This window comes from Mustela nigripes, chromosome 5 (genome assembly GCF_022355385.1).
Source record: "Mustela nigripes isolate SB6536 chromosome 5, MUSNIG.SB6536, whole genome shotgun sequence".
NCBI lineage: Eukaryota > Metazoa > Chordata > Mammalia > Carnivora > Mustelidae > Mustela > Mustela nigripes.
Window position 1 is genome coordinate 32987874 of NC_081561.1, and position 23204 is coordinate 33011077.

The 23204-nt window shown below is 37.4% G+C and overlaps 1 protein-coding gene and 1 non-coding gene across 6 annotated transcripts in view; both read right to left on the reverse strand.

The window, feature by feature from the left end:
* FKBP5 (FKBP prolyl isomerase 5) overlaps nt 1-23204 on the reverse strand; it is a 118788-nt gene that overhangs the window by 68984 nt on the left and 26600 nt on the right. Inside the window, exon 3 of one of the 5 annotated variants that reach the window (XM_059400105.1) lies at nt 4190-4346. The exons of the other annotated variants lie outside the window; for them this stretch is intronic. The gene's annotated coding sequence lies outside the window, so the exon portion shown is untranslated. The remainder of the gene's footprint in view (nt 1-4189; nt 4347-23204) is intronic. 5 annotated transcript variants of the gene reach the window in all.
* Nucleotides 21008-21113, reverse strand: LOC132018844 (U6 spliceosomal RNA). The gene has a single exon (XR_009404624.1). It is a non-coding gene; the product is annotated as a U6 spliceosomal RNA (small nuclear RNA).

The window sequence follows — 23204 nt, forward strand, 5'->3', positions numbered from 1 at the left end:
TGTTCAACTATTAAAAAAAAAGTCAAAATAACATTCTGTTCTAATAAAATGCTGGCAAAATTAGCATATCTCCAAAGTTGACTGTAAATATATGGCCATACATATATACATACATACACACAGCAGGTTCATCTTGTGAATTATATCAGTTTTCCTTAAACATGGGCAGTCAAGAGCAGAAGACTACTGGCAGCTGTCAATCTGAGGATACATTAAATCACAACTGGAGGAAAAGGTGGTTTAGAGAGCTAAAATGCAGAGGGAAGAAAGGTAGGATAAAAGTTCTGTGTCATACTGTATCCTCTTCTAGTACCGTCTTATTAAAGCACTGTAATATACATTAAGCAGATTTAAGACATGGCTTTAATATATTCTTTCCAAAGGTCATTATGTCCCAGAGAAAAACTATATGAGAAGAGCATTTTTGGTCTGTGAACAAAACCTTATATAAAAGGAATAAAAACCTTAGCCAAATTAAATCCCCACCATAAAGGTGCCAAAGGAGAACAGCAAAGGAGGACAGAGAAGGGAAAGAGGGCTGCTGTCAGGTCTGATGTCTAGCAGCCTCTGTGGCCACTGGGTTCTGAGAACGAGCAGATATTCCATTACAGGACAGATGCAGTGTCTGGGGAGAAGTCTGACAAAAACAGAATCTGTAATATTGTAACAGATCTAGGCAAGAATAAGGAAAATTTATTTTATTACTTATTTTTGTAAAGATTTTATTTGTCAGAGAGAGAGAGAGAGAGAGAAAAGAGAGCACAAGCAGAGGGAGCAGCAAGTGGAGGGAGAACCAGGCTCCCCACTGAGCAAGGAACCTGATGCAGGACTCGATCAACCTGAGCTGAAAGCAGATGTTTAACTGACTGAGCCACCCAGATGTCCCAGGAAATTTGTTTTCTCCCAAACCCCTCCATTTTGAGCTGGTACCTTCCCCCACATGCATGTCAAGTTACTGACCAGTGAAGTCTGTTACTGTGACTTATTCCATCTCTTAAGGATCAGGTACTTAGGGCCTTCCAAGGTGACAAATTAATCCCACAATTAATCTTGTCAACTAGACAAAGATTCATCTATCTCCCTAAGTAAACACCCTTTTCCAAAAAGTGACTCAGATATTCCACAATTCCAGAACAAATTTCTAAGGGTATATATGATAGAACACTGAACTATGCCTGAATTTAAGCTCCGATCTACTGGCAACTAGCTATGGAATCTTTGGCTGTTGCTCAGTTTCTCCAATTATAAATTTCAGGAGATCAAATTAGAACGATAGCTAAGATTTATTCCAACTATAATGTTTTATGTTTAGAATTACTTTTTAATGAATAAATACACATTTTACTTTATGGAAAAATGAGGTTTGAAATGCGGAAGGGAAAACAAGTCCCAAGCAATGGAAAAAGTTATTTTGGTATTACAGAGTTCACTTTCCATTGCAATGCTCTGGCAAAACACTATTAATTCTGAGCTCTACAACCTTGGATACTATATTTTTTTTTTTTTTTTTTTTTTTTTTTAAGATTTTATTTATTCGACAGAGAGAGATCACAAGTAGGCAGAGAGGCAGGCAGAGAGAGAGAGAGAGGAGGAAGTCAGGCTCCCCAACAAGGAGAGAGCCCGATGCGGGGCTCGATCCCAGGACACTGGGATCATGACCTGAGCCGAAGGCAGAGGCTTTAACCCTCTGAGCCACCCAGGCGCCCCTTGGATACTATATTTGTATTTTATAGCTGCAGTAACAAATTATAAATTTAACTGCTTATATAAAACATATGTATTATCTTATAGTTCTGGAGTCAGAAGTAGAGCCCTCTGGACAAAAAAAATCAAGCTGTTAGCAGGGCTGTATTTCTTCTAGAGACTCTAGAAAAAAATCTATTTCCTTGCCTTTTTTTTTTTTTCCCCCCCAAATTCTAGAGGCCACCCACATTCCTTGGCTCACTGCTTCTTCCTATTTTCAAAACAGCAATACTGTATGTCTCTGATCTTTCTTCTGTAGTCACATCTCCTTCTGGCCACAGCCAGGAAAGTTTCTCTGCTTTCTTAAATTTCTTAAGAAGCCCTGTGATTATGTTGGGCCCATCTGTATAATCCAGGATAATCTCCCCATCTCAAAATCACATCTGCAAAGTCCTTTCAACTATGTAAGGTAACATATTAACAAATTCCAGAGATTAGGATGTAGACATATCTGAGGGGCCATTATTTACATGGTCATCCAAACAAAATCCTAAGAATTTCTCCCAAGCCTAGAATTCTGTTAACTTCCTCCATTTTATCTTTAGGGTTCTTGTAACATTCTTTCCCATCTCCCTATCATCCAGTTGAATAATGTTCTAATCTGACAGCAAAATTAAATCTAGTATTTTATATATATCATTCTGAAAATTCCTTCAGAATTTCAGAAAGCCCAAGTTGGTACATTACAGTTTTTCAGTTTTGTGATAAGTTAAAACATTAAGTGAACTTGATAACACACTACATGTTTTCCCACCTCTCAAACTTAACCACTGAAAAATTACAGTTGAGTCCCTTATGTGATCCTGAAATTTGAGCAGCAAAATATAAACACTGAAAAACACTCAAGTACATTTTTAAAACAAATGTAGTGACACAGACTCTACAAATGTACAATAAATTGTACATATTTAAAGTAAACAACTTGGAGCACTTGAGTGGCTCAGTAGGTTAAAGCCTCTGCCTATTAAAGCTTCTCTCTCTGCCTCTCTGCCTCCTTGTGGTCTCTGTCAAGTGAATAAATAAAAATCTTTTTAAAAAATCATTTATTTTATTTTATTTTTTAAATATTTATTTATTCGACAGAGATCACAAGTAGGCAGAGAGGCAGGCAGAGAGAGAAGGAGGGGAAGCAGGCTCTCCGCTGAGCAGAGAGTCCAATGCGGGGCTCGATCCCAGGCCCCTGGGATCATGACCTGAGCCGAAGGCAGAAGCTTATTAACCCACTGAGCCACCCAGATGCCCCAAAATAAATGATTTTATAGTTCATTCTTCTCCAGCTCATGTCTCCAGACAACCTCTCATCTGCTTTCTGAATAGTTTGTATTTTATAGAATTTCATATAAGTGGAAACATGTCTCTTATTTTTTAATTCTTTGTTTTTTAAAGATTTTATTTATTCATTTGAAAGAGCAAGCAAGCAGGGGAGGGGCAGAGGAAGAGGGAGAAACAGACACCCCAATGAATGCAAAGCCCAACAAGAGACTTGATACCTGGACCTTGAGATCATGATCTGAGCTGAATCAGATGTCTAACAAACTGAGCCAGTCAGGTACCCCAATTTTGAATGAACTTTTAAATATGATGAAAAGTGTGGATTAAGGTATGATTCAGGTTGTTTTGTTTTGTATAGGAGTATCATTGTTCCACTTATTGAAAAGACTATTCTTTTTCCATTTAATTTCCTTGGCACCACACTAAAAAATCAACTAACCATATTTTTTTTCTGGACTCTCTGTTCCATGAATCTATTTGTTTATATTTACATCAATATCATTGTTTTTATTATTATAGCTCTAATAATTTTTATTTAGATAGCGTTTAGATAGCGTTAAATCCTCTCTGTTCATCAAGATTGTCTTGGTTATTCTAGACCTTCATTTCCATATGAATTTTAAAACCAGCTTAAACCTCACTTTCTACAAATTGCCTGCTGGGATTCTGATTGGTATTGTACTGAATCTACATTTTTAGAGAGAAGTGACAATACCGAATCTTCCAATCCTTGAACATAATAGCTCTTCATTTACCTAGGTTTTAATTTTTTTCTCAGTAATATTTTATAAAAGCTTCCAGTGTAAAGATTTTACACATCCTTTACATAATTTATCCCTAGGTATTGAATGTTTAATATTTAACTATAATAATGTTCTTTTTAATTTTTTTCTCTTTTTTGTTAATGTGGTACATAGTATGCCCCTCCCAACCTTATCTGCAGGAGATATAACTAAGACCCCCAATGGATGCCTGAACCTACAAATAGAAGCAAACGCTAGATTTACTATGGTTTTTTTCTATACATACATATCTGTGATAAAGATTAATTTATAAATTAGGCACAGTAAGAGATTAACAACATAATAAACTAGAACAATTACAACATACTATAATAAAAGTTACAGGAATGTCATCTCTCTCTCTCAAAATATCTTAATTGAACTGTACTCACCCTTCTTGGGAAGATGTGAGACCATAAAATGCCTACACAATGAGAGGAAAGGTGGTGAAAGATGTAGGCATTGTGACGTAGTGTTAAGCGACTATTGAACTTCTAAGGATATATCAGGAGAATCATATGCTTCCAGATTGAGGTTGACCACAGGTAACTGAAATCATGGGAAGCAAAACCACAAATAATGAGGGATTACTATTTGCATTCCTCAGACAAATCCCATTTGGTCATTGTACTTTATCCATCTTATATGTTGTTGGAGTCAATTTGCTAAAATTTCGTTAAGAATTTTATGACTGTTCTCATAAGGAATATTGGTCTCTAATTTTTTTTCTTGCAATGTACTTGGATGGATGGAATATTTATTACTTATTTTATTTTTTTAAGTAATCTCTACACCCAACTTGGTGCTTGAACTTACAACCCTGAGGTCAAGAGTCCCATGCTCTACCAACTGAGCTAGGCAGGCACCAGTGTCTGGTTTAATACCAAGATAATACCAGTATCATAGAGTGAGTTAAGTATTCCCTCCTCATCAACATTATGGAGGAATTTATGTAAAACTGGCATTATGACTTCTTAAAATGTTCAGTAGAATTTATCAGGGAAGTCACCTGGGTCCACAATTTTATTTGGGGAATATAATGTCTTTAATAGGTAAAGGACTACTCAGGTTATTTCTTCCTGAGTAAGGGCTGGTATTTTGTGTCTTTTAAGGAATCTGCCCATTTCATCCATCTAACATACTGGCATGAAGTAATTAATATCACTGGTCTTCTCAAAAAGCCAGCTTTTCATTTCAATGATTTTCTACTTTTCCTTGGTTTCAGCTTTTATCATTAACTTTTTTCTTCTGCTTACTTTGGGTTTTATTTTCTCTTCTTTTTCTAGTTTAAGGTCGAGGCTCAACATACTGATTTACAACCTTACTTCTCTAACATATATATATATGTGTGTATATATATGTTATATATATAACATATAATGTTATATATATAATTAATATATATGGCATATAATGTTAAGAATTTCCATGAGCACTTGCATTAGCTACTTCCCACAAATTCTGAACAGTTTTCATTTCCACTCAGTACAAAATACTTTGTAAATTCACCTTTGACTTTTTTTCTTTTGACCTATAAATTTCTTTTTTAAAAAATATTTTATTTATTTATTTATTAACAGAGGGAGAGATCACAAGTAGGGAGAGGGGCAGGCGGGGGGGGGGGGCAGGCTCCCCATGGAGCAGAGATCATGACCTAAGCTGAAGGCAAAGGCTTAACCTACTGAGACACCCAGGCACCCTGACTCATAAATTTCTTAAAGATGTATTAGTTTATAAATATTTAGGGGTTTTCCAGACAGTTTTCTGTTATCAATTTTAAATTTAATTCCATTTTGGTCAGATGACTTGCTTTTTATGATGTAAGTAAGTTTTAAATTATTGACATTATTTTAGGGACCAAAATGGGTCATATTATACTAGTAAAATGTTCTCTGTGCAATTCAACAAAATGTGTATTCTGCTGTATTGGACAGACATCAAATAAATGTCAATTAGGTTAATTGGATAATAGAGTTTAAATCATCTAAATCATTACTGATATTTTGTCTTCTTGTTCTATCTATTGAAAGGGAAGATAGTGAAATTCCCAACTGTAATGTGGATCTGTTTCTCCTTTCAGTTCTGTCAGTTTTGATTCATGTATTCTGAAGTGTATTAGCTGTATAGATATTTAGGACTATTAATTCCACTTTTTTTTTTTTTAAAGATTTTATTTATTTATTTGACAGACAGAGATCACAAGTAGGCAGAGAGGCAGGCAGAGAGAGAGGAGGAAGCAGGCTTCCCGCCGAGCAGAATACCCGATGTGTGGCTTGATCCCAGGACCCTGAGATCATGACCTGAGCTGAAGGCAGAGGCTTTAACCCACTGAGCCACTCAGGCGCCCCATTAATTCCACTTTTTAAACTGGCTACTTTACCAATGAAATGGTCTTCTTTATTCCTGTTAATATTCTTTGCTCTAAAATCTAGTTTGTCTGAAACTGATATAGTTATTCCAACTTTCCTGACTAGCATTAGCATGGAATATCATTTGCAAACCTTTTATGTTTAGCCTATTTGAATCTTAATATGAACAGTAGGTTTCTGTAGGCAGCATACCCAATCTACTATGTACCCAATCTACGAAATTCTGCCTTTTAACTGGGTTGTTTAGGTCATTTACAGTTAGTGCGATTATTAATATAGATCAGTATAAATGTAACAAAAATATTTGTTTTCTATTTGTCACATCTGTTTTTGTTCCCCTTTTCCTCTTTTTCTTGGATCTCTGAACTTACAGTTTTTAACAAATCTAGAAAAATTTGGCCATTGTTTCTTTAAAATTATTTTCTGTACCCTCTCAAGACTACAATTACATTTATATTAGACCACCTGAAGTTGTCTCATAGCTATCTGATACTCTTGATTTTTTTCCCCAGTCTTTATTTCCTTTTATTTTGGATGACTTGTATTGATTTTGCTTCAAGTTTACTAATCTTTTCTCCTGCACTAATTTGCTGTAAATCCCATGAAGTGTATTTTTCATCTCACACATTGTAGTTTTCATATGTAGATGTTCAATTTTGGTCTTTAAAATAGATTACATATCTATATTTGACATTTGCAATCTTTCCTATAATATTCTGAACATAAGGAATATACTCATAATAAATGTTTTAATGTTTTTGTCCACTAATTGTATCATCTATGCATCTGTTTTGACATATTGATTTTCTTCCTCGGGGGCTGTATTTTCCTGCTTCATTCCAAGTCTGATATTTTTTATTGGAAGCCAAAGGTGAATTTTACCTTGGTGAGTACTAAATATTTTTGTATAAGTGTAAATATTAAGCTTTGTTCTGGGATGCAATTAAACTACTTGGAGGTCTGTTTTTATGCTTTGTTAGAAGGGACCAGAACGGTCTTTAGTTTAAGGCATTTGCCCCACTGCTAATCTGAGTATTCTATCCAATATCCTAGACTTATATTTTCCTCTCTGGCTGTTGGGAATACAAACTGAGAATCAGAAATTGTTCCCTGTAATCCTTTAGGGTGGTTTTTTTCTTGGCTTTGGGTAGCTTCCGTAAAATACATGCCCTGATTAGCACTCACCTGAAGACTTTAGAGGGACTTTGCAGACCTATGGAATTCTCTCTTTGTGCAGTTCTTTCCTAGCTGTAGCAACCCTGGCCTCCTTGAACTCCAGCTCTCTCTCCTCAACTCAAGGCAACAGCTGAGCTCCCCACTCCTTACACTGCTTCCTGGAAACTCTCTCCACCAAGTAAGCTAGGATAATTGTAGGGCTCATCTGTTTCTGGTTTCTCGGTGATCACTGTCTGCCTGTTGTTCAGTGTCTGAAATTTCATATATTTTTTCTGGGGTTTTTGTTTGTTCTGTGATTACAGCCAAGAGAGTAAATCAAACTCTCTTAATCCATCTTGGCCAGAAGTACAAGTCCTTAAATACATTTTCAAGCCAGAGAAAGGAGACACAGTAAAAAAACACAAGTATTATGGACGGAGTTTCAAGTGGGAGAAAAGGTATTTGATAAAATAAAGCACTGTTTAGAACAAATTTTGAGTCTGAAATTTGAAGGGTATAGGCTTTCCATGATGTTAAAAAAGTCAAAGCCTACAACTGATAATGGCCCTACCTCCAAAAATGGCAGCTACTTTTTTTTAAAAATGGCAGTCATAACTATAGTTTTGTGTTTATTTCTGGAAATCTGGATAATTGCAATCTCTCTTTTTTTTCCTTTTAATCTATGTAAGAAATGACTGTTATAAACCTTAGAAGAATGAAAAAAGTGTGACTTTACATTTCTAAAGGCCATATACCACAATTTTTAAACATCTGAAGAACTATTTTTCCTCTTCTTTTAATTCACCTGAAAATTACATAGTAAAAATCACCTTAATACTTCAAATACTTCATAATGCCACAAAAGTTGGCTTGTAATTGACATTACTCTTTAGTGTGTCTATAAAACTTGCCTTTGTTTTACAACAAACTTCAAATGGACACTGATTATATGCAAAACCTATAAAGTATCAGTATACTGAGATTTTTAAAAAATATTTTATTTATTTGACATAGAGAGATCACAAGTAGGCAGAGAGGCAGACAGAGAAAGAGAGGGATGCAAAGAGCCCGATGAGGGACTTGATCCTAGGACCCTGGGATCATGATCTGAGCCAAAGGCAGGGACTTAACCCACTGAGCCACCCAGTCGCCCATATACTGAGATTTTAATATTGCTTAAACTGAAAAGAAAATCCCCAAACTATTTAGAATACACACACACACACACACACACTGTAGCAGCACTTAAAAACATATGAACAGCAGTCAGTCACCAAGCCACATAGCTTGATTCTCTGTGTATCTATTTAAACTTCTAACTAGCTTTGGCACCACTTGCAGGTATCTGCTCTTAAAAAGCATACAGTATCATAAGAAAACAACAAATACAGACACAAAGAAACTGACAGAACACAAGAAGTGCAGAGAAGGCTCTTAAAGAGTGCTGCTTGGATGGCTTCCTCTCCCCTCCCCTTTATTTTCCATCAAAGTAGCTTCTGTGGCTCAGATTGCATTAAATGGCTCCTTGCCCTCATGCTACTCACCTGCCATTCATTCCAGTTATCAACGGCAATTATAAAAACTAGCCAGAGTCCCAGAATTTCATCTAATTGTTCTGAGTAAAGTCTTAAGCTGGGGTGTAAGGGAGGGTAAAAAGGCAGAGAATAAACTGAAGGAAGCTAGAGAGATAAAGGAGAATAAAAAACTGAACACTAAATCTGAGACTAGCTCATTTCTACCCATAACTTTAAATCCTCACCTTCACACACTCTTCCTGGAAAGTTAGGTAGCTTGACTTTTTAATCTACAGAACTAAAAGTTGCCTCTTGAGTTAAAATTATTCTCTTAGACAAGACTTTGTTAAAATTATAAAATTTGACATAGTTATATATTACACAAAGTTTGGGGAATGAAGAAAGGAATAAAGAATTTACCACAATCCCAATTATTACAACATAAGGGTACTTTTTTTTTTAATGGACATTGTTTTTTAAAATTATTGTAGGTTCACAGCAAAACTGAGTAAAATAGCCAAACAACCTCAAAAACTACAAAGTTGAGAGGACTCACACTTCATGGTTTACTTACTACAAAGCTACAATAATCAAGCTACAATAATCCAGACCCTGTGGTACTAGGATAAGGAGAGGCACAGATCAATGGGAGAAAACGGAAAGCTGAGAAATAAACTTTTATATTTATGTTTAACTGATATTCAGAATGGTTGCTATGACAATTCAATGGGAGAAATAATAGTCTTTTCAACAAATGGTGCTGGGACAAATGGATTTCCACAAGTAAAAATTACAGTTTGATACCCTACCTCACACCATATACGAAAAGGAACTCAAGATGGATCAATGACTACAATGTAAGAGATAAGATGACCTCCTAGAAGAAAGCATCAGGACTGTGAATCTTTATTGACCTTTGATTAGGTAAAGTTTCTTTTTTTTTTTTAAACTCAAATGATATATTTTTAAATTAACAATATAATGTATTATTTGTTTCAGGAGTACAGGTCTGTGATTTATCAGTCTTACACAATTCACAGCACTCACCATAGCATATACCCTCCCCGGTGTCCATCACTCAGCCATCCCATCCCTTTCATCCCCCTCCCCTCCAGCAACCCTCAGTTTGTTTCTTGAGATTAAGAGTCTCTCTTTTTTTTTTGTTTTAATTTTTAATTTTTAATTTTTTATAAAGATTAAGAGTCTCTTACAGTTTGTCTCCCTCTCTGGTTTCGCCTTATTTCATTTTTCCCTAGGTAATCGTTTCTTATGTGAAACAAGGTACAAGAAACAACAAAAATCAGTAAATGAGACCTTATGAAAATTAAAAATGTCTGTGTTTCCAAGAACACCATGAACAAAGTGAAAAATTATTGCAAAGGATGGGATGAAAATTTTGCAAATCCCGTACCTGGTAATGGCATTGTTATCTAGAATATGTTAACATCTTGGCGTCTAGAAGAGGGAAAATTAAGAATAGGAGGATCCTGAGCTCACCTCTTATCAAGGACATACAGAGGGAACAACTACTTGTGATAAAACTCACTCTGAAAAGGATCTGAAGACTGGCAGAACAAATCTTTTATAGCTAAAGACATAAGGAGAAGACCACATCAAGATGGGGAGGAGTGAGAGGCACCTGGGAGGCTCAGTCAGTTAAGCATCTGCCTTTGGTTCAGGTCATGATCCCAGAATCCTGTGATCAAGCCCTGCATCAGCTCCCTGTTCAGCGGGGAGTCTTGTTTGTCCCTCTCCCTCTGCCACTCCCCCAACTTGTGCATATATATGTACATGCGTGCACTCTCTCTCTCTCAAATAAATAATCTTCAAAAAGAAAAGGAGAAGAGGAGGAGGAGGAAGGGCAGATACACAGTTGGTGAACCAAACTCCCAAGGCTGCAACCCCCAGCAGGAGGGAGAGTTATCACAGGCATGGAGAAGCCAGGAGATCAAGCCCACAGTGGACACCCCTGGCCTTGGGACCTGCACCAGAAAGATAAGACCCCGTAATATTGGATTCTGAAAATCAGGGGGCTTATTTCTGGGAGAGCCACAAGGCTATAGGAAACGGAGACTCCTCTGTTAAAGGGCCAGGGCACTAGTATCACCCAGTTCAAACCCAGCACAGAAGCAGGGTCTGGAAAGCACCTAGTACCTGGGTTTTACGTGAAGGAGATTTACTGACTAATTTTGGAAACGTGTGTTGGAGGAGATAGGAATCTGCAGGAACTTTCTTGGAAAAAGGAAGTACTGGAGGGCACCGTTTTTCTTGCCCTTCTTCAACCTAGCTGGCCAGATACTTGTGGGAGCCTGTTCTGGCACTCTCTACCTACCTAGTAAACATGCTAGCCCAGCCCCAGCATTCCCCTGTGGACCTGCCCAACCTGGCAGGTGCCCCTCCCTGATGGCTCCCACCCCACCATACCTGGAGGGCAGTTTCAATATTCCCCTGGGACAACTACTGCTCAGTCATACCACCTGAGAAGCAGCTCTAGCTAGGAGGTACCCCTCCAAGCACACCTCCAGACTCCTGCCCTGAAGAATGAGGGAGCTAGCCCCACACACCAGCATGTTCTTACTAGCCACAGTGGGGTCTCTCAGGTAACCATGGGAATAAAGTGGGGGAGCCCTGCCCACCAGTGTACCCAGAGGTAGAAGCCAGTCATTGCAGCTAACAGGGCTGAGGGCTGTCCCCACTCACTAGCATGTCCCCAAAAGCTACAGCAGAACCACTCAGCAACCATGCAAGGGGCAAAACCTGCACACTAGTGCCCCCTGCTAGAGGGTGCAGCCCGTCATTGCTGACAGCCAGGCTGAGGGTCAGCCATGTCCAACAGTGATGGAGGATAACTGGAAGGCAGGCAGGCAGGGACAAGGGGTCCCCCCTGCCCTAAGATGAAACCACCCTTAAAAGGATTTTACACCACCCTGGAAGGAACCCTCCACCCTTTCCCATATGAGAGGTGAAAAAAATCTGATTGGATAACAGGAGCAGGGAGGGTTAATCAGATTGAAACAGCTCACCAACAAACCCATAAAAACCCCTACACCTAGGAACTCCAGTACAATCCTTTCAGGTCCCCTCCCTCCTTGGGAGCTTTGTACTATCACTTTGCTATCACTCAATAAATTGCTCAACAAACCTTGCTTTGCTTTCTACCACTCTGGTCTACCTCTTCATTCTTTGAAGTGGAGTGACCAAGAACCGTGGGCACTGAAGGAGAAAAGAAAATCCTCCAACACAAGCACAGCCTACAGGAGAGCATATGCAGCCAACACAGGGGACACCCTTGGAACACGTGGTTATGGTGACCAGGGGGGACCACACTACTGGATACCAAAGATTATCTTCTACATAAAACCACTACTTTCAGACCAGGAGATGTAGCTGACCTAAATAATACATAGAAACACAGATTTAGACACAATGAAGGGACAGAGTAATATGTTCAAAATGAGAGAACAAACAAAACCAAAATTATATGAAACAGAGATAAGCAATCAGCTTGAAGTAATGGTCATAAATTAACTCACCACGCTTGAGAGAAGACTGAATGAAATGAGAACTTGAAAAACAAAAGAAAATACAAAAAAGAACCACTCAGAGCTGAAGAATACAATAACTGAAATGAAAAAATACACTAGAGGGAATCAACAGATTAAAAAATGCAGAAGAATGGACCAGAGATCTGGAAGACAGAAAAGTGGAAAACAATAAAGCTTAATAGTGAAAAGGAAAAACAATTTATAAAATGAGGATTAATTAAGGGGATTCTGTGAAAACATCAAGCATATCCACATTCATATTATAGGGGTCCAAGAAGGATAAGACAATGAGAAAGGAGCAGAAAACTTACTCGAACATATAATACCTAAGAACAGTCTTAACCTAGAAAAAGAAACAGACATCCAAGTCCAGGAAGGAAAGAGTGCCCCAAACAAGATGAACCCAAAGAGATCCATGCCAAGACACATAATAATTAAAATGGCAAAAGTTAAAGAAAATTTTAAAAGCAGGAAGAGAAAAGCAAACAGTTACATACAATGGAAATTCCATAAGGCTGTCAGCTGATTTCCCAGCACAAAATTTGCAGGCCAGAAGGAGGTGGAGCCTGATACATTCAAACTCTGAAAGGAAAAAACCTAAAACTAAAAGTACTCTACCTGGCAAGGTTATTATTCAGAATTGAAGGAGTAATAGCTTCCTAGACAAGAAAAGTTAAAGATGTTCATCACCAGGAATTCAACCTTACAAGAAATATTAAAGAGAGTTCTTTAAGTGGAAAAGAAAAGGCCATAAATAAAATTATGAAAGGAAAAAGTTTCACCAGTAAAAGCAAACATATATTAAAAGATAGTAGCAGATCTGGATGGGGGAATGGGATGACTGGGTGATGAGCATTAAGGAGGGCATGTGATGTAATGAGCACTGGGTGTTAATATGCAACTGATGAATCACTGAACTCTACCTCTGAAAGTAATAATACACTGTATGTTAATTAATTGAATCTAAATAAAATAAATTTTTTGAACATCCATTAAAAAAGGCAGATTACTTGGGGCGCCAGGGTGGCTCAGTGGGTTAAAGCCTCTGCCTTCAGCTCAGGTCGTGATCTCAGGGTCCTGGGATTGAGTCCCGTGTTGGGCTCTCTGCTTGGTGGGGAGCCTGCTTCTGCCTTTCTCTCTGCTTGCCTCTCTGCCTACTTGTGATCTCTGTCAAATAAATAAAAATTTTTTTTAAAAAGGCAGATTACTTATAAAAATAGCATAAAGTTTAAAAGATAAAATTAGTAAAATTATAAAAAGATATAAAATAAAACATTACATATAAAAACTTGGAGGAGGAAGTAAAAATGTAGTCAAACTTAAGTGACCATGAACTTAATATACACTGTCATGTACCTAGATTGTTATATATGAGCCTCATGGTAACCACAGACCAAAAATCTGGAATATATATACACAAAAAGTAAAGAGAAAGAAATCCAAACATAACACTAAGAAAAGGCATCAAATCACAAAGGAAGAGAGCAGAGAATTAGAAAAACAACCAAAAAACAATGGACAGAAATGGCAATAAATATATACCCATCAGTAACTTTAAATGGAAATGGACAAAATGCTCCAATCAAAAGAACCAGGGGGACAGAATGGATAAACAAGATCCATTTATATGCTGCCTAAAAGAGACTCACTTCAGACCTAAAAAAATATATAGACTGAAAGCAATATAAAGATATTCCATGTAAAACAAAGTGGGGGGAAAAAAGCTCAGATAACAATATTTGTATAGGTCAAAATAGACTTTGAAAGAAAGACTGTAACAAGAGACAAAAAAGGGCATTACATAATGATAAAGGGGTCAATCCAATAAGAGGATATAACAATTGTAAATATCTATGCACCACACATATAGGAGCACCTAAATATATGAAACAAATATTAACAGATACAAAGGGAGAAATTGACAGGAACACAATAACAGCAGGAGACTTTACCACTCCATTTATATCAATAGATAGATCACTCAGACAAAAAAATCAGTAAGTAAACAGTGGCTTTGAACAACGCATTAGACGAGACAGACTTAACAGATAGATACAGAACATTCCATCCAAAAACAGCAGAATATACATTCTTTTCAGGTACACACGGAACATTTCCAGGGTAGATTACATGTTAGGGCATAAAACAAGTCTCAATAAATTTAAGAAGATTAAAATCATATAAACATCTTTTCCAACAACAACAGTATGAAAATAGAAATCAATTACAAGAAGAAAACTGGGGGAAAAACCCGCAAATATGTGGATACTAAAAAACATGCTATAACCAACCACTGGATCAAATGAAATCAAAGAGGAAAAATAAAAAAATACCTGGAGATGAAGGAAAATGGAAACACAATGGTTCCAAATATTTGGGATGCAGCAAAAACAGTTCTTAGAAGGAAGTTTATTAGTGATACAGGCCTACCTCAAGAAATAAGAAAAATCTCAAATATATAATCTAACCTTACACCAAAATGAACAAAAAAAAGACTAAAGACCAAAGTTAATAGATGGAAGAAAACAATAAATATCAGAGGAGAAATAAATTAAATATAGACTACCAAAAAAAACCCAGAACAGACCAATGAGATTAAGCTGGTTCATTGAAAAGATAAACAAAATTGACAAACATTTAATCAATTTCTTTTTTTTTTAAGATTATTTATTTATTTATTTGACAGAGATCACAAGTAGGCAGAGAGGCAGGTGGGGGGGGGGGGGGGGGAGCAGGCTCCCCGCTGAGCAGAGAGCCTGTTGCGGGGCTCGATTCCAGGATCCTGAGATCATGTCCTGAGCTGAAGACAGAGGCTTTAACCCACTGAGCCACCCAGGCGCCCCCATTTAATCAACTTCTTAAAGAAAAAATGAGAGAACCCAAATATATAAAATCAGAAATGAAAGAAACCAAAATGAGACCACAAAATACAAAGGATAATAAGATACCACAATGAAAAATTATAGGCCAACAAACTGAACAACCTAGAAGAGATGGATAAATTCCTAGAAACATACAGTCTTCAAAGACTGAGTCAAGAAGGAATAGAAAATCTCAACAGACCCAATTATTAGGAACAAAATTCAACTGATAGTAAAAAAAAACTTCCCATAAACAAAAGTCCAGGACCAGATAGCTTCACAAGTGAACTCTATCAAACACATATAAGTTACAGTATCTGTCCTTCTCAAACTATTTCAAAAAAACAGAAGAGGAAGGAATGTTTTCAGATTCATTCTACAAGGCCAGCATTACCCTACTGCCAAACCAGACAAAGACACTACCCCACCCTGAAAAAACTTAGACTAATATCCTTGATGAACATAAATTTAAAAATCCTCAATGAAATATTAGCAAACTAAACTTGAAAACACATTAAAAGGATCATTCAACACTATCCAGTGGGATTTAATCTAGCAATGCAGGATAGTTCAATATCTGCAAATCAACAATCATGGTACAACATGTTAACAAAGTGAAGAATAAAATTACAATCATCTCAATAGATGCAGGAGTATTTGACAAAATTCAACATCCATTCATGATAGAAACGCTTAACAATCTGAGTACAGAAGAAATATACCTCAAAATAATAAAGGCCATGTATAAACCCACAGCTAACATCATACTCAATTTCCTCTAAGGTCAGGAACAAGACAGGGATCCCCATTCTCTCTTTTATTCACCATAGTACTGGAAGTCCTAGTCACAGTAATTAGACAAGAAAAAGAAATAAAGAGCATCCAAATTGGTAAGAAAGAAGTTAAACTGTCACTATTTGCAGATGACATGATACTATATATAGAAAACCTTAAAGACTCCACCAAAAAAAAAAAAAAAATTAGAATAAACGAATTCAGTAAAATTGCAAGATACAGAAGTCAACATAAGGAAATCTGTTGTGTTTCTATAGACTAATAACTATCAGAAAAAAGAAATTAAGAAAATAAATGCATCAGGGGCACCTGGGTGGCTCAGTCATTGGGCATCTGCCTTCAGCTCAAGTCATGATCCCAGGGTCCCAGGATCTAGCTCCGCACTGAGCTCCCTGCTCTGGGGCAAGCCTGCTCCTCCCTCTCCCAATACCCCTGCTTCTGTTCCCTCTCTCCCTGTGTCTCTGTCAAATCAATAAATAAAATCTTAAAAAAAAAAAAAAGAAAGAAAGAAAGAAAGGAAGGAAGGAAGAAAAGATGCATCAAAAATAATATACCTAGGAATAAATTTAACCAAGGCGGTGAGAGATCTGTACTCTGAAAACTATTAAGACAATGATGAAGGAAATTAAAGATGACACAAATAAATAAAAAGATATACCATGCTCAGAGATTGGGAAAATTGATATTGTTAAAATATCCAGGGGCACCTGGGTGGTTCAGTTGATTAAGTGTCTGACTCTTGGTTTTGGCTCAGGCCATGATATCAAGGTCCTGAGATCAAGCCCTGTATCAGGTTCCACACTTAGTGCAGAGTCCTCTTGGCCCTCACCCTCCCCCACTTGCTGTCAGTATCTCTCTCTCTCAAACACATAAATAAAGTCTTTAAAAAAGAAGTAAAATAAAATGTCCATACTACCCAAAACAATCCACAGATTCAATACAATCCCTATCAAAATACCAATAGCATTTCCCACAAAACTTGAACAATCCTAAAGTTTGTGTGGAACCACAAGAGAACCCAAATAGCCAAAGCAATCTTGAGAAAGGCACAAATCTGGAGGTATCACAATACCAGATTTCAACTATACTACAAAGCTACAGTAATCTAAACCATATGGTACTGGCACAAAAAGAGACACATAGATTAATGGAACAGGATAGAAAGCCCAGAAATAAACCCCAGGTTATATGGTGAAATTAATTTATGACAAAAGAGACAAAAATATACAATGGGGAAAAGACAGTTCTTCAATAAAGGCAGTTGAGAAAACTGGACAGTTACATGCAAAAGAATGAAACTGGACTACTTTTTTATATCAAAAACAAAAACAAACTCAGAATGTATCAAAGACCTAAATAGAAGACCTCAAACCATAAAACTTTTTTTTTTAAAGATTTTATTTATTTATCCGACAGAGATCACAAGTAGGCAGAGAGGCAGGCAGAGAGAAGAGGAAGAAGCAGGCTCCCCACTGAGCAGAGAGCCCGATGTGGGGCTCCATCCCAGGACCCTAGGATCATGACCTGACCGAAAGCAGAGGCTTTAACCCACTGAGCCGCCCAGGTGCCTCAAACCATAAAACTTCTAAAGCACAGGCAGTAAACTCTTGGACATCAGCTTTAGCAATATTTTTTGTATATGTCCCCCAGGAAAGGAAAACAAAGGCAAAAACAAACAACTTGGGGGGTGCCAGGGTGGCTCAGTGGGTTAGAGCCTCTGTCTTCAGCTCAGGTCATAATCCCAGGGTCCTGGGATCAAGTCCCACATCGGGCTCTCTGCTCAGCAGGGAGCCTCCTCCCTCACCCCCCTCCACCTGTCTCTCTGCCTACCTGTGATCTCTGTCAAATAAACAAATAAAATCTTAAACAACAACAAAAACCAACTGGGACATCAAACTAAAAAGCTTTTACATGGTGACAGAAACCACCAACAAACCAAAAAAGGCAACCTGCTGAATGGGAGAAGACATCGGCAGCTAATATATTCAATAAGGGGTTAACATGCAAATATAGAACTCCTACAACTTAACACTGAAAAACCAAACTGATTAAAATCTAGGCAGAGAAGATTGGAAATGCTATACCAAGCCCAAACTTCTTTGTCTTGTCAATTCTTCAAAAATTTATTGTTTCTTTGTCTAAAAGGTATAAAAACTCCCTGCTTTGGTTACTTCTTTGAGTTTCCTATTTTTATGAGCTTCCACACAAGAAAAATTAAATGTTTCTCTCTTGTTAAAAAAAAAAAAATCGGGCAGAGGACCTGAATAGACAGATATTTTTCCAAAGATGACATATATATAGGTGGCCAGGATACATGAAAAGATGCTCAACATCACTTATCAGGGAAGGTAAAATCAAAACCACAGTGAAATATCACCTAACACCTATAGTTAGAAAGGCTATTATCAAAAAGACAAAAAATAACAAGTGTTGGTGATGATGTGGAGAAAAGGGAACCTCTTTGCATTAGTTGTTGGAAATGTAAATTGGTGCAGCCACTACAAAAAACAGTATGGAGGTTCCTCAAAAAATTGAAAGTCAGAAATACCATAAGACCTAGTAATTCCATTTCTGGGTATTTTTTCAAAGAAAACAAAAATACTAATTGAAAAACATACAGGCACCCTTATGTTTATTGCAGCATTAGTTACGATAAGCAAGATATGGAAGCAAACTGAGTGTCTACCAATGGATGAACGACTAAAGACAATGTGGTATGTATCTACAATGGAATATTACTCAGCCCTAAAAAAAGACTGAAATCATACATTTGCAACAACATGTATGAACCTAGAGGGTATTATGCTAAATAAGTCAGACAGAGAAAGACAAATACCACATGTTTTCATATATATAGAATCTAAAAAAGAAAGCAAGTGGAAACAGACTCATAAATACAGAAAAAAGAAACCTGATGGCTACAAGAGAGGAGGGGGCTAGAGAGAGGTGAAATAGGTGAAGGGAATTAAGATGAGCAAACTTCCAATTACAAATTCATCCCAGATGAAACGTAGAGCATAAGGAATACTGTCAATAATACTGTAACTTTATATTTGTAATAGATAACTACACTTATCATGGTGAGCATTTCACTATATTGTATACCTTAAACTAATATATTATCTCAACAAGACTTCAATAAAAAAAAATCTACAACTCAGTAACAAAGAAACAAATAACCCAATTAAAAAATGGGCAGGAGTGTCTGGCTGGCTCAGTCAGTGGAACATGCGACTCTTGACCTCAGGGGTAGGAGTTCAAGCCCTACACTGAACACCCTTAAGGGTCACTCATTCAGTTAAGTGTCTTGATGTCAGCTCAGATCATGATCTCAGGGCTGTGGGCTCCACACTCAGTAGGGAGTCCACTTGAAATTCTCTTTCTCTCTCTCTCCCTCTGCCCCTTGACCCCCATCCTACTTGCTCTAAAATAAACCTTATAAATAAATAAACCTTTTAAAAATGGGCAAAGTATGCAAACAGGCATTACTGAAAGAAGATATAAAAATAGCAAATAATTACATGAAAATATGCTGAACATTAGTAGTCCGTATGGAAATGCAAATCAAAGCCACTCCATACACGCCAAGAAAAGGACACATCATACCAAGTATTGACAAAGATGTGGAAAAATTAGAACCCTCACACACTGCTAGCAGGAGTATAAAATGGTGCAGGTGCTTTGGAAAATAGTGTGGCAGTTCCTCTAAAAGTTAAAGTTATCATTTGATAAATTCCAAGAAAAATGAAAACATATGTCTACACAAAAACTTGTGCATCAATGTTCATAACAGCATTATTCAGAATAGCGAAAGAGTAGAACAATCCAAATGTCCATTAACTATTGAATGGTTAAATAAAATGTAGTGTATCTATACAACACATTATTGAAAAGCAACGAAGTACTGATAACATGCTACATGAATGAACCCTGAAAATATGCTAAATGAGAGAGACACAAAATACCATATATTGTAGCATTCCATTTATATGAAATGTCCGTAAATCCACAGACAGAAAGTAGATCGGTGGTTACCTAGGGTAATGGTAGAAGTAGGAGTGACTGACTGCTAATGGGTGTATGATTTCTTTTGGGGGCAATAAAATGCTCTTAAGTGGGATAATGGTAATAACTGCATAATTCTGTAAATATACTGGAAACCACTGACTTATACACTTTAAAGAGGGGAACACCATGCTATGTGAATTTTATGACAATAAAGCTTTTAGAAAAAATACCCCATTGAATAGATGGAGATTAATTCCTGACGTAGATTGCTTCCAGTATACCTATACTATGTAACACTGCTGTGAACATTTTTGTGCCTAGGCTTTTATCATATAATTAAGAGCATGGATTCTTGGGGTACCTGCCGGGCTCAGCTGGTGGAATGTGCAACTCTATCTCAGGGTTGTGGGTTCAAGCCCCATGTTGGGTGTAGAGATTATTTAAAGACACAATCTTAAAAAGAAAAAAAAAAGGTATGACTTCTTTAAAGATTTATTTTAGAGAGTGAAAGAGAGTGCACATGCACACACAAGAAGGAGGGGCAGTGGGAGAGGGAGAGAATTTCAAGCAGACTCCCTGCTGAGCATGGAGTCTGACACAGGGCTGGATGCCACAATGCTGAGATCATGACCTGAGACGAAATCGAGTCGGACACTTAACCAATTGAGCCACCCAGGCATATGGATTCTTTAAACACACTGCTTCAGTGAGAATCTTGGCTTGACAACATAGCAGTTACAGGAGTGGTGCTTGGGCAAGTCGCTCAACTACTTTGTGTAATTTCCTCCTCTATCATGTGAAATAACAGTAGTCACCCCTCTTGGAATTTTGAGGAGTAAATTAAGTAAGGGCTTTGCATTATGTCTGTCACATAATAAACTTTCAATATTAGTAGTTGAAATCGTCATTCTGGTTTATTTTCTTTTTTTGGTTTTTCTTTTTTTAATTGAGGTATTACTTACAAGAAATATAGGACACTTCACAAATTTGTGTGTCTTCCTTACAGAGGGGACATGCTAACCTTTTCTGTATTATTCCAATTCTGGTGCATGTGCTGAGAAGCGACCACTGTATTATTTTCTTAAGATGATTTCTGGAAGTGGTGTCACTGGGTCAAAACCCACAAAACATTTATGTGTCTGAATACATTTTGCCAAACTACATTTCAAAGGGGGTATACTAATTTTTCGTACCAATAGCAAATATAGAAGAGAACCAAGATGGCCATGCCATCACCAACATTATGTTACAGTACATTTTTGTTAATTTAACAGATGTCTCAACTTTCCTTGTGGTACTGAGCATCTTCAAACCCAACGGTTTTCCAATAATCCTATGAATCCTGCATACCATGAGTACCTACCAAATGCGAACTCTGCACAAGACCCTACACTGGGAGCCACAATGGAAACTAAAATGAATAAGGTCAAGGATTTTGTGTGAGGCAAAACAAAGAAACATTTCAATTCAAGATAACTGTGATTAAGTACAACAGAGCTACAAAGTATTTATAAGTGTAGGGAAAAGATGGCGGTTTATAAAGCAGGCAAAGGGGGGCGGTGCTCCAGCTGGTTCTTGAAAGATAGACATTAATTTCAACTGGCAAGGGTGTGGCAAGAGTAAAATCAAGGCTGGTAAAAGAACACTGTACACAGCACATTCCAGGGCCTTGGCTTGAGTAGGAAGTTGCTAGGGGAGAGAATGGGCAGAGAACAAGGCACAGGGTCCCTAGGAGCACAAAAAGGGCCTTCTAAAACACAGCCAATGATTCTGTGAGCTGGGAGGGAGGGTTTCTCACAGGGCAATAACCCTATGCAGAAAGACACAAAGACGTGAATCATCATGACCCATCCAAGGAACCGCATGTAATCCAATTTGGCTAAAGTGGAGGGTACATGCGAAAAGGATGCAGATGATGCTAACTAAATAGGCAGAAGCTAACTGTGAAGGACTTGGTGTGCCAGAATAAGCATTTGAACTTTATTCCAAAGGAAACAGAGAACTGAAGCATTCTTAAGGGGAGAGGTGACAATCAGAGTAGCTCAAAAAAAAAAAAAAAATTACTCTGGCAACCCTCCAACAGCTTCCCAGCTCACACAGAATAAAATCCAAAGTCCTTCTTATACTTAAAACCCTATATGCTGGTCAGTGGCTAGCTCTGAAATTACTTTCCTATTGCTTCTCTTTTCACTTACTCTGTTTCTGCCACACCAGCCTTGTTATACCCCCACCAACATGCCTCTCACCACGGCTTTTGCACCTGCTGTCCCCTCTAGCACCATTCCCCACCCCGAAACACAGAGTTTTCTCCCTCACTTCCTTCAGGTCTTTGTTCAAACACTTTCTTATCAGAGAGGGCTTCCCTATTACCCAACATATAAGAAAAAGAAACAACCGCAATCCGCCCTACCATTTTCCCCCTCCATTTACCACCTGGCACATAGATTTACGTGGCTATTTCTTGTCTCCCCTTACTAGAATGTAAGTTCCATGATGGAGCCTCTCTCAATAACCCTATGCTATAGGAAGTGTTATTGCCATTTCCAGATGTTGAAATTAAGAGGCACAATATTGCTAGTGAACAGAGGAACCAGGTGGAATGACACCTGAAGTTGCAACTATAATCATTTCACATAGTGTCAGAGGTTCTGACTTTGATCCTAGATCATTTCCCGTGAATTGGCTCCATTCTGACAAGTGCTATGACAGATTTTACTATGTCCTAAAAGGATGAATTCTTACTAGTGGTTATTAGCCATGTTTCATAAGCCAGGAAACATTTTTTTAAAGACCACTTAAACTGCACAAGGTATCTGGACTTTACCCAGCAATAAGCAATATTTTTTCTTGTTTAGGACCCAGAGATACTAAAACAAGATGAAAACATTTTATAAAACTAAAAAGAACATAGCATATGACACCAAAACTACTTTTCCAAAACCCTTTTTCAAGTAGAATATTAACATCAAATCCATCTTTAAAATAACTATTACAATTTTCTGAGGTATCACTACCAAAGGAAGAACAAAGTATCTACCTGGAAAATACCAAGTAAATACTGTACCATATGCAGATACATACCCTGATTCTTTCCCTACACCTCAGATTACTAATGTCTTCTTTCCCTAATTTTTTTTTTAAGATTTTATTCATTGATTTG